The sequence below is a fragment of the Enoplosus armatus genome, chromosome 1 (genome assembly GCF_043641665.1).
Source record: "Enoplosus armatus isolate fEnoArm2 chromosome 1, fEnoArm2.hap1, whole genome shotgun sequence".
Lineage (NCBI taxonomy): Eukaryota > Metazoa > Chordata > Actinopteri > Centrarchiformes > Enoplosidae > Enoplosus > Enoplosus armatus.
Window position 1 is genome coordinate 17,067,004 of NC_092180.1, and position 16,481 is coordinate 17,083,484.

A 16,481-nucleotide genomic window follows, 5' to 3' on the forward strand; every position below is an offset into this window, starting at 1 on the left:
GTAAAAGACAGAAGGCACTCTTCACCCATTTCTTCTCTTCAACTCTCAGTCTGTCAGCCACTCTCCTCCACATCGTCCATTAATGCTCCAGCATTGTTTCTACTCCACCTCCTCCCCATTTTAATTTTATAATCAGTTTTCTCTTTTCTCCTTGCTGCCTTCTTTCATTGTAAACTACTTCTTATAACTCTCTCTGTCTCTCTCTGTGTATATCTCACTCATTTTCTTTTGCTCAGGGACAAATGTATTTTTCTGGATTACCGGCTGGTGGCTAGACAGCATTCCCAAAAGCTCTTCCCCAGCTCAGCGTGGACTGATACATTTCCTCGCTCTGGTTAAGTGGGGTGAGGATGTTGATCAAAATGAGGTAAAGGAAAATCGAGAAGTTCCTTTCTGATTTTCCATCAGACACTAAATAATTAATTAATGGTGCACACAGGATTGAAATAGTTAATTCCCCATATATTCCATATATGTATACATATTTAGGATTAATAAAATGTAACACAACGCTGTATGTTGTGTTACATTTTAGTGACCTCTCTTCCATTTTATATTAGTGTTCGTTTTAATGCAAATAGGCCGGTTCCCTGGGCTTATCCCTACATAAATTCAAATTCATTTTGTTGGGATGAGGACCTTCTGCAATACGATGTATTTAATGTTTTATGGATGTCTCTTTCATTCCATGTTTACTGTGATCACAGCAATGGTGAGAGTTTCTGCCTCTGGCTTTGCCATGCTGAGCAGATTATCTCAATAAAACTATGGATTGCCTCTGCTTCATTCGTTTCAGGGCTTTGGTGCCTTGGTAGTAATGATCTCCTGAACATGTGTTTCACACTGAATGAATCCTTGAGATGGAGATATAAAAAAATAGCTTCCTTTGGTTTCGGTATGTTCAACACTGAGTTGATCATCATCATGCAAGAAACAAAAAAATCTTTTAGTTCCATTGTAATTACTTGCTTATCAGAGAATGTGTGAATACAATTAATTTTAGCGCACGAAGTCAAACACCTTCTAAATGTGAAGAATACTGAATAACAATGGTAAAAGGCATAGATGTGGTTTTTAAGCGCAGCATAAGAGGGAGAGTAGGAAGCACTGCATTTGACAAATGGATCCATCATCCACAGACAGCGGAGAACATATATGTGACTAGATGAGTGTTGAAGAGATTCATTACTAGTTATTTTCCACAAAATCTCACATCTGCTGCCCAAGCCTCTCGGCATTCTTTGAATCAAACAAAGTGTGGTTCGTAGAGAAGCTGTGCGGAGAGGAGGACGTGGATGGGATGGAATTCTCTCTCATCTCAATTGCTCTTTCTCTGCCTCAATTTTTTCTCTATGGCTGAAAGATAGGCCTTGAGGGTTTGAGCAACGGGTCTCAAAAAAACAAAAGGCACAAAGGCAAAGACAATTCAAGATATTTTGGTATGTGTGTGTGAGAGGGACAGTGTGTGTGCAAGAGAGTGAGAGAGATCATGCTGTGTATATGAAGAACAGAATAATGTAGGGTGTTAGTGAGCAGGGGGGGAGGGGATAAGAAGGAAAAACTGTAAGTAAGAGAAAAAAAATACACACACTATTCACCATATAGCCAACAGAGGTTTCTCAGACTGGGGTTTGTGTGCTATACATGTATCATCCATGGATGACAGCACTGCTCCAAGAACCTGAAATTTAAGAACTAAAAATGTTAAATTTGGATACACCGGGTATACAGTACACATTTTTGGTATATTTATGCCCACAGTTTACAAGTGTTTTACTCTAATGCAGGCACATATTACAGAAATCAACACATGAAGTATTTCCTTTGATGGACAGTCCTTAAATGTCCATGTCAGTTAATTTAAGAGTAAGAAATGACAATGTTTTGGTGTTCATTGATGGGGTTCCTTTATGAATGAAAGTCTTTAAGGATTTTCTTTCGAGACTGTTTTCCAAACTGTTTCATGTATGCTGGTAATAACACATTTCACTGTGAGCTCATCACATTGCTCTCATGATTTGATAGATTAAAATATGTTGAAACTGAATTTTGAAAAAAGGATCATCGTAGCCCTATTAAAAACCTCAGGACTGTGGTAAGAGTGCATTATACATCCTTTTCCCTCTTAGTGGTTGAATTCGATCAGAAGCCATCTCTTGCATAGCTGTACAGTTGTGTACATATACATCTGAGGCACACTGACAGAGGGAGCTTGTTGACCTTTCAGAACAACAGAAAGACATTCTTCAAATTCAGAACAGTTTCATGGTACCTTTTCTTATGTATACCCAAATGATGTTGGATCTGTAAAGCTGCCAAAGGTCGAAACACATGTATGTTGGTGTTATACAGGAAGGAAGAACCTGTGTCCAAAAGCAGTTGATTGGTGGGAAGTATCAGACAAACATAGCTCAGTCAAATCAGCAGGAAAATAGAACATAGACAACATGCAAGATAATTAGAATGGCTCAAACACCATGCCAGCTTAGATGATGTGACAGGTCCCTCTGGAAAGAGACGCCTGTATATAGTTACAGGTAACATAATGAGCCAGTGAGGGACAGCTGTGCACGCAGGTAGCGGGTCACAGGGGTAATCAGTTGATGGGACGCAGGTGTGCAGGGCCTACTGGGCAGGTGAGGTACAGCCAAGATAACACAAAATAACTCGTGACACAGGCCCTGTTTACACATTAGCATGCATCTTGGGTAATCCAATCACAAGTGGACAGCTTGGTGTGAATCTGACTCATTAAGGACACATTGAGATCCGATCGCTCAGACCACGTTCAGAGGTGGTCTGCTCAACTGACGTATTGAAGGACCGCATGCTCAACTGACGTCCTCTGCATGAGTACGTAAGTTCGTACTCAGTCGTTGCCGTCAAGTGCTAAACAACAATAAGATGCCACAACAATACATTTCCGGTAGAGGCACAGGAAGTTCATTGCCTCCTCCTGGCGGTTAAAAACAACAACGCATTTGGTCTGTGGTCAGTGGTCAGTGGAGACGCATGTTAATGCCAGGGGTGAACTGACGTACGTCCACTTGTGATTGGATCACCCAAAACGCATGTTAATGCCAGGGACACCTTCAGCCCCAGCAAAACGTAGCAAAATGTTTCTTTAAACAGAAACAGTGGTGCAGTGAGTGTTCCTGTTGTGTTACTCAAACGTTGCAGCTATGGTAGCTGAGATCGAATGGGAGCACCGGAACTGTATAATTTCCCCCCGGGGATCAATAACGTATTTCTGATTCTGATTCTGATTCTGAAGGCCATTCTTTGCGTTCTTTACAAATACAACACGTTGCTGCTGATTGGGTACCACCTCCAACCAAACAACAGAAAGCGTACCTCAAACCTATTGCACTCTGTTTCGCACTGTTTCAAGGAAACACATCATTAAACCAGAAAACCGTAGCAGTGGTGTGGTGCATGATGTTTTCAGATTGAACTAGTGCATTATAGAGAGTAATACAATAATGCTTTTCACGTGGGACAACTGTCAGTATTGATCAGTAGCTGTATTTACAAATCAATAATTCATACTTTCATTTCTATGTTGACCCTATGATGAACATATCCAAGTTGTTTCATTGCTTTTAAACCAATGTAAAACATACATGGCAAGGCTCTATTCCCCTGTTACTCTGAGGAAGATAAAAACAATAATACCTGAAAAATGTGGGGCAAGAATTAAACAGCTGTGTGTCCTACTATCTTGCTTACATCAAACTGGTCAGCATGTAACAATCAGATTTGGCTAGGAGCTCCACAGAGATACAGTATGACCCCAGTTACACTGTATCTTTAACATAAGAGCCTTCCACTATGTCTGTTTTGTGATATGATCATTGGTGCACTTAGCCCTCAGGTATCTGCTTACTATCCCTTGCTTTATTGCTGAGCTAAGACAAAAAGTCTCTGTTTCTCCAGTGGTTTTGTGGCTTGCCAGGCCTGCAGAGAGAGAGAAAGGCAGAAATACAATGCTGAGCTCAGCTTCTTCCAGCTGGTATTCTACTGTTAGTTGCTGATTATCTAACTTACTTGCAAAAGTCAAAACACAAAAGTGTGAAGGGCTGTTACAAGCATAGCATACTCTGTGCTGTGCCACATTCTGACAGTGGGAGCATCAGAAGTGAGTGACTCCTATCGGACATGATCACATGAGGTTAAGAGAAATTATGAAGCAATTTCATGAGAAAAAACAATAATAAAGTATTTTACAACCACTGTGTCACTAGACATTTTGCAGTAGTGAGCTGGGTAGGTAACTGAAAAAATCAAGTGTTTATATTATTTTTTAAAGTGTTTTCCAGTATTTGTTTTTGGTCATAAGAATAAAGAAGAAATAATAAGAAAAATACTGGCAGTTAAACTTGTGTAATGTTTTCAGAATTCTGGCTTCGACTCACTGTTGTAGCTCTAATGGCTTCAGTGGATAGATATCAGGCAGAGTGACCACTGGGCTGTATTTATCCAATCACTTTTAAGAGTTTGCATTAATAACATACACTTATGGTGACCCTGGGAATGATTACAATGATCATATTACTAATAACCTTTGCAAATGTTTAAATAATGATTAGACACAACTTTGAATGTTCATAATGTATGACAAGGCATTTTTACTGCAGGGATACTTTGATGGTCTCTGGCCTATTTACAACGTTTTATCCCACAAGACTTATGGATGCACATTAATGATGCAGCCAGTACACTGTGACACCCGCTGCTATAGTAGCAGTGCAGCCAATAGTGCAGTAATGGTACACAGAAAATGCAGAGTTGTCAAACAGGCCACGAGTTGTCAAAGCAGCACATACCACACCACTGAATCATTTTCCACCAACTTTTACAGCTCTGAGGCATTATGTGTACAACATTCAGACCGGCATATTCCCAAGTGTGCAACAAATAGCCCATTAAACATTTTTTAAAAATCCAATCATCTGATCTGAAGATAAGTGGGGGTAGAGGGTGAGGGAAGGACATACAAAACATCTGCTAATTAAAAAATTGACAATTACTTTCAGCCATGAAAGCATCAACTTTGAAAGGTTCAGTGTTAACTGAATGGAAGCATGGCCGCAAACCTCTCTGCATGCCTGAATGCAGAATAATGTGTGAATGATGCTAAAAATAACCTCAGAGCCACATGCTATTCTCTGTAACCAGAGAGAATTGGATTAGATAGAATTAGATATTAGATATCACTCTCTCTCCATCTTGCTTTTTGAATTCCATTAACTGCATGTGATGCACACAATCTACTGTACTGTAGATTTTTATCCTAGAGTCATTTTTGACTTACACTAGGTCGATCATGTAGCATCAGGTCTGCTGTGTGGGTCTTTCTTCTGCGAAGACCTGAAGCCGAAATGTCTGGCTGTATCAAGACAGAAGACATAAAGAAAGAAAAGCAAATGAAAAGCTTTATCCCAGGGACAGAGTGACTTCTGTCTAAACTTTAGTTGACATCTAATATAGGCATAAATACAGACCTTACCAAATCTACAGCTGTATTGTGGTGCTTTTTTAGTGGGAACTGTTGGATCTCTGTAATAATATTAGAAAGAGTACGGTCTAGACCTGCTCTATCTGTAAAGAGTCATGAAATGACTTTTGTTGTGATTTGGCGCTATACAAATAAAATTGAATTGAATTGAATTGAATTTTATTTCACTTGCAATAGGTAACACGGCAGTGGCATGAGACATGTATCTGGAATGAGACATGCTTTGGGGATCCATCTCTTGCTCTCAAGCTCCCGAAGCAAATATCATGCCACTATTTATGGTCAGTGTGTTTTCAGTTTTCCCTGTATGATGACATGAGATTAACTCATAAACTATGAGGAAAGATTTGGCTTTTCTCTCCCACAGCAGATTTGTCTTACTTCCTGTACTTACTTTCTGAAAATGAGGACAAACTTTCCAAGACTCCCAAGACAGTGGCTGGAGGTAAGAACCTCCTCCCACAATTATTAACCATCATTACTGCAGTTGTCAGACAGGGAGACAGGGAGCTGACAGTGTTTAGGCCAAATTCTGTTTCGAAAACCAAACATTCACACACACACACACACACACAGAGCTAATTTGGGTAAGTATGGGTAGCTTAAAAGCAGGTAGCAACAAAATTAACTAATTTTGGTGTGGAATTTCTTGTCACATAATTAGGCTATCAGTAGGCAAACCTCCTATGGAGCTGTACTTATGAGTTGAATCATAGTCCCAGGATTTAAGATATATGCACTGCATCTGTACAGGGGGTGGACAAAATAACTGGAGTGCTTTGCAATATAATGCAATATGACACAACAGTCCTCGTAAATATATTATATCCTAAGAGGCGTACGAAATAACAATCCAACAGCACTACATACTGTTGTCTCAGAAATGACCATGGAGTTAAATCCATGATCAGTAGTATTTGCAGCTACAGTTAGTGTGGCAGGAGGGTCACATGGTGGCCTACTGTACCTTTTGTTGAAATAACTATTGCTGTGGAAATCTGTGTACAGATGAACTACTGCTGAGCTCCATCCATCTACTGGTGGTGTTTTTTCCTACAGAACAATGTATAGACTCAAACAAAAATAATCCCTTTCAATCATCACTTATGACCCACTAGAAATAACTGACAAATTCTACTCATTCTGTCTTTAATCTATGCAGATTGATCACTACATAAGAGATAACAAAGATAATCAGGAGTTCATCAGATAAAAAAAGTAATCTAATGAACAAGTTGTTGTGGAGCCGCCTTATGAACTTCCTGGAAAGACAGTGTGCATTTTTTTTCCTGATGAGCAGAAAGTAATATTACTTAGGGACTGAGGGAGACTCATCTGCCTGTCCATCATCTCCACCTGTGTGATTGGCAGACTGCAAGCTGCTCTGGGAATGAGGAGTGTTGCTCTGCTAGACTGTGTGTGATGCCTCAGGAGGGAGCCTCCCAGAGAGAGGTTAACACCTGCTAAACCTGCTGAGGCTCGTGGGAGGATTCTCCTATAAAAAGGATTTAGTTGGGAGAGAGGAAGATAAACACAAATGCACGCACACACACACACACTCACACACACACACACACACACACACACACACACACACACACACAGCATCCAGCTCAAGTTGACATGTCTACCGTCTACTGAACAAAGATAAATTAAATTGGCATTTGTGTGAAATCAGGACACAGGTTGCACGATTCTTAACCTCTCTGCGTATCTGTTTTTTACTGTCAGATGTCAGTGTTGTTCAGGATATTTGACTTACTACCTCAACCACAATAAGCTTAGAATTGATGCCGGGAAACTTGCTCTTTTAATAGATCTCTTGGCCCAAGTCTACAATGTACCTCTGTAATCCAGACACTATAACTGCTGCAACAATGCAGTGTAAAATCTTTCATATGACACCTGTTGATTGTAGAATATAAATTGCATATTTACATCAAAAGTGCAAATTGTTTTGCCCTTAAATTAGCGCTGTATGTGACACACAATTTAACAAATTGTTTATATGCTTCTACGCAGCCCCAGAGCTGTGAAATAGAATTCCTTTATTCGTAGACAATAAATAGAATTTACATTTGAAAGGATGGGACCATTTTGCAATACTTAGTTGCTCTCTGTTTCATTCAGCCACAAGGAACTGAGGAATGTTGTTGCTTTGCTAATCATTATTACAATTTGAAATACTGGGGAAATATAAAATTGCTAGCAGTCATATAGTCTGTAGCAGACTCCCAGATGTTCCATATTTGGTCATGGTACATTATAGCAATTAGAAAGAAAATCATTTGCATAAACACGAGGACACAATGGAGCTGACAATACCAGATTCTATTTGTCACAGTTTGATGAAACAATCAAGGAATGACAAAAAGCTTAGCATTATTTCCTTCCTGGAGAAAAAAACAAAAAATATTTGACAGATGTCATTTCATCTTGAAAACACATGATGAATTACATCCGTCCTGTACAACTGTATTAAATGTTTTAGTACAAAATACTGTAAGTAAATAGGGTGTTACATTCAGTAGGAGGATGGTTGCACCTTGTTAGTAGTGAGCATGGACACTTGTGAACCACACATAATAATGTTGAAATGTTCTGTGTGTAGCAGCCTGCGATTGATTGTCTTTGAGTGATATCTTCATCCTGAGGGCAGTCACCAGTTTGAACGATGTAGTAACTATCCTCTCTGTAAGTCTGCGTTTTAGTGAGAGAGCTCTGTAAGTAGACTCAGGGGAGCAGGGCAGGGCTTAGGACCACAGTTGTGTGTGTGTGTGTGTGTGTGTGTGCGTGCGTGCGTGCGTGCGTGCGTGCGTGCGTGTGTGTGTGCAAGCAAGCATTCATCTGTGTGTGTTAATGTGTGTACTTACATATACTGCATAATACATGTATTCTGGACTCATATTATATTGAACATACATACAGTGGGCACCAAGGGACAGTAAGCTAGCTCATGTTTGTGACTGTGTTACCGTGTCTGTAATACTTTATCGGATAGAATCTGTGAGGCTGGATGTGTATATTGCACATGTGTCCCCTGGGTTCAGTATGGTGAAGGATACACAACAAGCTTTACTGATGTTCCAGACATGACAGAGGTGCATTTAGGGAACATGCAACTGATATATGATAAGATATGATATATATGATATATATGATATATATAGAATTATAGATTTAATTTATTCATCACCATGTAGTAATAGAAGCAGTAGTAGCATTATAGTTTATTTGGTATGTCTCCATACTTTGATTGCTATACATTTATTGTAAAATAAAAAAGCAACAGTTTTTGATCTTTACCTTCCATCAAATCAACCACAGTCAGAGATTTGTGATACATGTATAGGATGCTTCTTTGATGGCAAATTCTGACATGCTGTTATGTAATTGAATCATACATGTTTCTTTTCAGGCTCAGTGTGATTATCCCAGGCTTTCAGTTGTCAGATCTACAGTCTTCCCCATCTTTCCATCATAAATCTGCTCAGCCTCCACCAGATCAAGGGAGACTGAAAACCAGCTAACCATTTTCTGTGTCTCTTTGAGGGCAGAACAACCAACTAAGCTGAACCATTGCACCAAACCACCAACAGCCAATCTCAGAGAGCCGATGATGAGGCCCCCCCGCACAGCCTGTTGCCGTGGTAACAGTGCTGCAAGTACCTCTATAGCTCTTATGTCTCTGGTTATGGCTGTCTGTTTCCATTCTTAGGTGGAGGGATTGATCACTATTCTGCTCACCAAGTGTCAAATCAGGGTGGCACTGGTGCAGAACAGTTGGGAATGGCCTGAACTGAGGCCGACTACCTGTTTCCTACTCGACAAACCATGAGTGAGGGAAAACCTGATGAAACCACTGATTCCTTCAGGATGGAAATTGGCCATGTGGAATTGAGGGTTACAGCTAACCAGTCTCTTTGGAACTGTTATCACTACAAAGTTATACATTCTTGTTCCATTTTTAGTTTGAATGTTGAAAAACATTTTTAGTTATAAATTCCCAAGTAGAGAATAAGTGCTTTTTCAGCCTGCATGCTTCACTGTGTGAAAAAGCTGACCTCTTATGTAGTCAAAACTGTCTATGACCAGGGTGGATCATTTTCTGGCTTTTGTATCTGCTGGTACAGTTGAGATTGTTTAGCAACACAGAGGTAAGCTAATTAAGAAACTGTGTGTTATCATTTGATAACAGTGTTAGTCACAAGGGCAGTAGAACCTGTTAAGATGCAAATAACCATGAAGGAAAAGGAAACGAAAAGCTGCCACAATACATCAGTTTGATATGTAGCATCATATGAGAATTTTTGAGCCATGTCAAATAATAACTGTGGTAATATGTCAGTTAATTACACTATTTAACATATATTTCACTCATTCCTCCAACTTCGGTGTCTGCAAACTATCAAGGAAGGATTCTTCATGCATTTTACGGAAGCATTTCTTTTGTATTTCAGTGATGATATTCAGAGACCACTTGCTGCTTGTGTTGTTTACACTTGAAAAGGTATCTTTTCAACTGCAACAAAAGATTTCATATAAGTTAGAGCAATCTGTTGTCTGAGTTGAGGCGCATGCTTCCAGTGTCCTCAGAAGATGCTCTGTGTCTGAATAATTCATTCCACCAATTCTGCTGAAACCTCCTGGATCTGACACCATCGTCTGCGATTCCATTAAGTTCTCCTCATGCTTCATTTACATCTGCACACTCTCATTATCATCATGAAATACTTCTACAACATGGAAAACCTTTTTGGTACAGCAGTATCATCCAAACATTCATGTGCGTATCATTGTGGCAGTCAGTGGAAATGGCCATGGCCATCAACAAGGCATCGACTTGCATCATTCTATTGACATTTGATGTACTGTTCCACTTTATTGAATATTGGGGGTAGATGGAGCTAAATGTATGCAATGTATGTATAAGGACCTTAAAAAAAGCTAGAGTGCTGATGACTCTTCTTCACCCGTTTGCTTTGTCTTTGAGTCTGCTTATTCTGCCCATGACCAAACACATATACATGCTTCCCACTTCCTGCGCAAGCCTACAATGCCAAGTGAGAACCATGCCATGAAATAGAAATAGCTTGAAGCCTTTTCGTTAAATGGAATAACACAAGAGCCAATTCAGGAGAAATAAACAGGATTTGAAGAACTAACAGTTATATTGCCTGTGATAAAGAATTCCTTGGGGAGAGAGAGAGAGAGTCACAAAGAGAGAGAGGGAGAGAGTGCTATGTGAGCGATGCGAGAAAACATTAGTAGGAACCATTACATGCTCTGGCGCTGCTCTGGGAGCCATTAGCTTGTATAAACAGGTCATTCCTCCACTGAGCTCTACTCATTGATTCACAGATAATCTGTCTTTGCTCCTCCTGGTCACACTAACTAAGCACAGTCTGGTCAGCACCACAGTACATGTTAGTGCTGCCAGAAATGTTGTGGCAGACCTCTGAGGTCTGTCTATTGCAGAGAATCAGTTTGGACAGTGAGCGAACAGTGAGCGGACATGTGGAAGTAGCTGAAATGCATTTCTTCGTCTATTGCACACATCGGCCTCACGATCCAGCTATATTCCCCATCCAGATGTTTCTCTGCATGTAAGGGCTGAACAGACCATCTCCTCTTCCGTCGCTGTTGTCTATTTAATAGGTAAACACAGATAAAGTCTTGCTCAGCAACAACAAGCTCTGGTGCAGTGCGTGCAGCCATGTTGGTTTATGACGATCTTTTGGTAACATTCGTTTCTTCCTGCTTATTCATTTATCCATCCATCTCACACAAATCAGGCCAAAAGAACAGTTAATACAGGCTCATTGGAGGCTTCACGGAGACTCTCAGATATTTCATCCATGGCCATGTCCTGAATGTAGTTCACACCCTCAAGGCTGGACAGCTCACTGGAAGATGAGTTGATGTTGTACGACAACAAGACGCAGAGTGTGTGACTGTACACCTGCTCATTACAAAAACCATGTATGTTCTGGTTTAGTCGTGATCTCCCTCTCTGCACATAAATAAGCTTTTCCCCTATTTGCTACCTGGGTGGAATTTAGTTTTTAGTGCAAAAGACTAAACTTCACTGGTCCGTATTTTGATGTGGTGGCTTACATCATTTAAAATATCAGCAAGACTCTCAGCAATACTCAGGTAGAGTACTGGTGAGAAACACTGCCAACATTTTGGCAACTTTCAAAAATCATGTATATTTCATACAGATGGGACAGCAGAATCTCAAGACGCAGTTTCTGTGCTCAAGAAAAGCAGGGGCCAACTACTTCTCACCAGGGTGCCGATGAAAGCCTACCAAATATGACTTAAGCATGACTTCCACCAATAGAGCAGATGCCACATGCAAGTAGGATGTAAGCATCTCACAAGTGTTCAAAGCCACCAAAAACACAAGAACAGAGGAATTAAAGCATTTCTAAAAACATAAATTAGGATGGGGTAGATGCCTATTGGTTGGACATAGGGTAACTGTAGGGCAATGGGCCTGAGCCAATCAAAGAGTGTTGTGAGGGATTGTGAAGTAGTCTGAAGGAGAAACGTTTCTACAGGGCGCTACAAAAACATCTCTTCCCTTTATGAAACATGTGTGCTCATTACGTGCTCTTTGTCCGTGACTTCCTGTCCTTTCTGTTCAGGGGATATGCAGTAAATAAAGCATCAACACGTGTGTGGGACTTTAAGCCATCAACTATCCTTTGGATTGTAGTCTACTGTGAAAGAAAAGGTAAAGCTTAACCAGTTTAAGTGCTGGTGCAGACAGATACATTGGAGAGATGGAAACATATCTGTTCAATCAGGACAGTTTGTTTGGTCAGATCAAATGTGTCCAACCTGGCTTCACACAAGATAAACCTGTGACAGCAGCCTCAAACGTGACCATACACACATCCTGTTTTGAAAGTAGTAAAGACGACTGAAAGAGACATATCAGAGCAGTACATCTAGAGGTGATACAGCTTGAGAACTGGACATTTGGGGCATGTCGGTCTGCCCTGTGCCAACACCTTTAAATGAGGAAACAGAGCTTTGTCACAACCTTGAGGTCTCAAAGCTTTTGTTGAGTCTTGGCAACGCTGAATGGACTGAGAACTGCCAGAGGATTACTAGTAGAATAAATTAGCCTACAGTCAACCTTACAACTTCACAAAAGCCTTTTATATCCATCACAAGAACCCACAAAAATAATTAACTCTGCTGAGGAGGTCATGTTTCGTGTCTGATAGTCGGCAGAATATCTCAAATTTCCATGAAATGCAGTAGATAGATAGTCCCCTGGCCATAGAATAATTGATTCTGTTTTGGTGGCGATCTGGATCTGGGATTTTTATCCTGAGACAATTACCCTATTTAGCCATGACTATCAAAACTGTTGTTTTCAGCTATCAAACTAAGAGATAGAGACATTAATCTGAATCCTAGGGGTATGTTTCCAGAGTGAGAAAACTACTAAACCCAATATTTCAAAAACAGGAATGCTATCTGTTGATGCAGCCTCAAGTTGGAGAATTGTCCAGCGTTGGCAGAGATTTTTACCCTTGTGGTGTCTCCTAATTACCTGATCTTATGTTCTAATACTTTGGCTGACAACAATTAGAAAAGAGATGAGAACAGATGGATGTGATGCTGGTTTTCTCTGCATCTCCTTCTGATTCATGGTGACCCAGACCAATGGAGAGAAGGAACCAACAGACCTAGTGAGAGAGGGGGGGTTTAAGTTCTCTCTGGGTGTAGCCACAGAAACAGACTGTGTACACCCACATATAAACACACTGACAACCAACAAACAACAGCGTAATCACTATTTGGAGGCTGCTGTGAGGGAAAGATCAAAACAAATGAGGTTTGTTTAATTAGACATTATAGTGGATTATAGAATCAGCTCTAAAGAAAACAGCAAAGACTTAATTACTAATGTAACATATACACTGGAAATATATTTTAATACATATTATATTACACCATGATCTGTGGCTCATTGTAGTTAGGGCTGAAATTGTCATTTTTAATTACCATAATACAAATTGTGGTATCTGCTAGATTCAATATATCCAAGACTTCCAACATTTTTAATGTGGTTTGAGGCAAGGTCCGCATGCTTGGAAGTAAAATTTGAATATTTAGTTGAATCTGTAGAGTTTGACATCAATTGCTTTACATTATTTAACAGCCATTTAAATGTTAAGCAACAGTGACAGCACCACTACACCTGACGATAACCCCCACTGAGTTTATTTTGAGGAAGATTATTCATTGGCAGCCTCAGCAGAGACAATGTTGCTTTTCGCTAGAGGTTTGTCTTTGACACTACTGATGAAAAGCAATTTTAAAGGCATGATAAATCATTGAGAAATGTGTGAGCCAGCCCTTTAAAGTTCATATGGTAATTAAAGAGTTTGAACTACTGGGATGGATGCGTTGTCATGGTAGCAATAAGACCCTAAAACAGAATTTTAACACTGCAAAACCTTCATATTTGGAATGTGACAGGGGCAAAACCTTTACAAATGCACACAAATACAGACTGTCACATTATTTTATTTATTTGAAAAAAAACTATTGGTTGACACTATAAAAGCCATAGTAGGAGGATTTTCATTCAAATGATTGTCCAAATAAGTTGAATGTCCCATTTTTTCTTTCTGTATGTTTGCATTTTCTATTTGAATTTCGATTTTAGCAATTTTCAGGAATGTTAGTGGGTATTTGCCACTATATTGAGGAAATCTGACAATCCACCATACAACGCCCTCAAGCTAATATAGATTCTGGCATGCAAAGAGTGAAAAAACTATCCACCTACCCTAAGTTTTCAACATGTCCCATGGGGCATTTGGGCTATTCTAAAATACAGTTTATCCCAGACTTTTATCATGTTGAGATTATGGCTCACAAAGACAAAGTGAGACAAGTATTAAAGTCAATTCAGAGAAGTAGCAGCAGACATTATAATTTCTGATGTAATTTGGGATTTTGCATATCTGACAATAATATCATATGACTTGATGTCCTGGTTTTCATTTGTGTTGTCACCCACTCAAGCTTTAATTTACAATGACAATCAGGCCCTACAGAAGCCCCATAGTGAGTCTCCATAGCCTTGCTGTGGAATGCCAGTCAATTTCAGATTAGCGCTCTGTGAATCCCTGCAAAATGCGTTTCCCCAGCAACAGGAAGATAACATGACAGGAAAATCATCTTGTGCTATCACTGCAAAAAGGTTTTCCTAGTCTTTGCCAGCACTAGAAAGGGGTGACAGTAAATGAAAGAGAGAGAAAAAATGAGCAGGACAATAAGCAGAATAGCCATTTCAGTTTTGAAATTAAACATGCATAACACTGGAGCCAGATAATGAGCCATACCCTCAGGGAGGCTATCTGCTGCCTGGGGCTGCAAACTTCACACAGAAATGCCCCTACTCTGCCTTTCAGACTGTAATTGTTTATTTAACTAAATATTCTACTTAGTATTCTCTAATGCTAACTGACATTTCACAGATTCCAAGTCTGAACAGGTTATAAACTCAGGACAATGATTGTTGCTGTGGTCTATACATTTGTGGAAAAGAGCCTTTGCAGGGCTAGCCACCATATTGATTTTCCCCTCTGAGGTTTATTAGTTTATGAAATCCTATATTTCCTCTGTCTCTCTGTCCAGACAGAGGAACTGCCTGCTACACTGTACCTGTATTTCCTTCCTCGTTTCAAAAACTGAAGGGTTGCTGCATTTATTGTATGTTTTGTCAATCACTGTATTGACCCTGTCACATGCAAATAGGCTCAGAGGCAAATCAAATGAAAGCAAGCAGAATTTGCCAACTCAATCACCCACCATCCTAGTTCCACGCAGCTTTTTCCTCTCATGCCTCACTGCCTTTACAAAGCCAAACAAAATGTCTGCTGTCAAGATGAAAGAAAACAATAATAATCCACTTTATATAATCAAACCCCATTCAGTTGAAGTTGTCTTCTGTCATTCAGAATATTTTAAAAGGAGACAAATGATTGTTGAAATTGCTCAACAAAAATTAGTGCTTGTCACATCATGAGACAGATGCCATACCAGTATGGGGCATGCCTGCAATATCTGTCATGCAACAATCTGAAGACTAGGCTTTGTTTATATGTAAAATGATCCATGAAAAAAGATATGATTAAACAAGAACATATTGCTGATATATTAAGCTTCATTAACACATATATTATCATGTAGATTACCAAAGGGGAAGGGGGCAATTATGTATCATTATTGAGTGCCTGAATGCTTAAATTCCTAAATTGCTTTATGATCATATGAGGTCAAAGTTGTTTAATCATGCTGAAAAGTGGTCAATTAAATTCATTAAAAGATAAGCTTGTAGGTTTGTAAACTGATGAGGTATGCCGATAAATAAAATGACAAATATAAAACAGAAAGTAATATAACTTTTGGCACAATTTTATCCAAACATCATACAAATCTTGCTACAAGGCAGAGATGCTGTTTAGGAAGAAAACACATTTGTGCTTGAGCATTTTCACACTTTAATTTAGAGGCAAGACCACCATGGGGTCAAAGTTCATGTATTTTCTGTCTCACTCCTTGTTCAGGACGATCTGCGTCAGTTGAATATTTCCTCTTATCTCCTCTGAATGAAACTAAAACCCTAGGGTGCCCGATGTTTTCAAAAATGGTGGTCTTATGTATGCAAATTTGTAGTTAATGGGTTAAAATATGCAAAACCCACAGTATGTTCCAGTGATTATATGCAAGATTGTTTTTTTTCTCTTCCTTTCCAACATCCTGGTGGTAAGCAGTCACATCTGTGGTGTGACAAATAATTTCATTGATTTATTTATTTATTTGTTTGTTTGTTTATTTATTTGATAGGGACAGAGCACGCTAATGAACATCAGTTTAATACAAGATGTAAACATGCAGGAGTTAGCAAGAATGATAATTTATATCC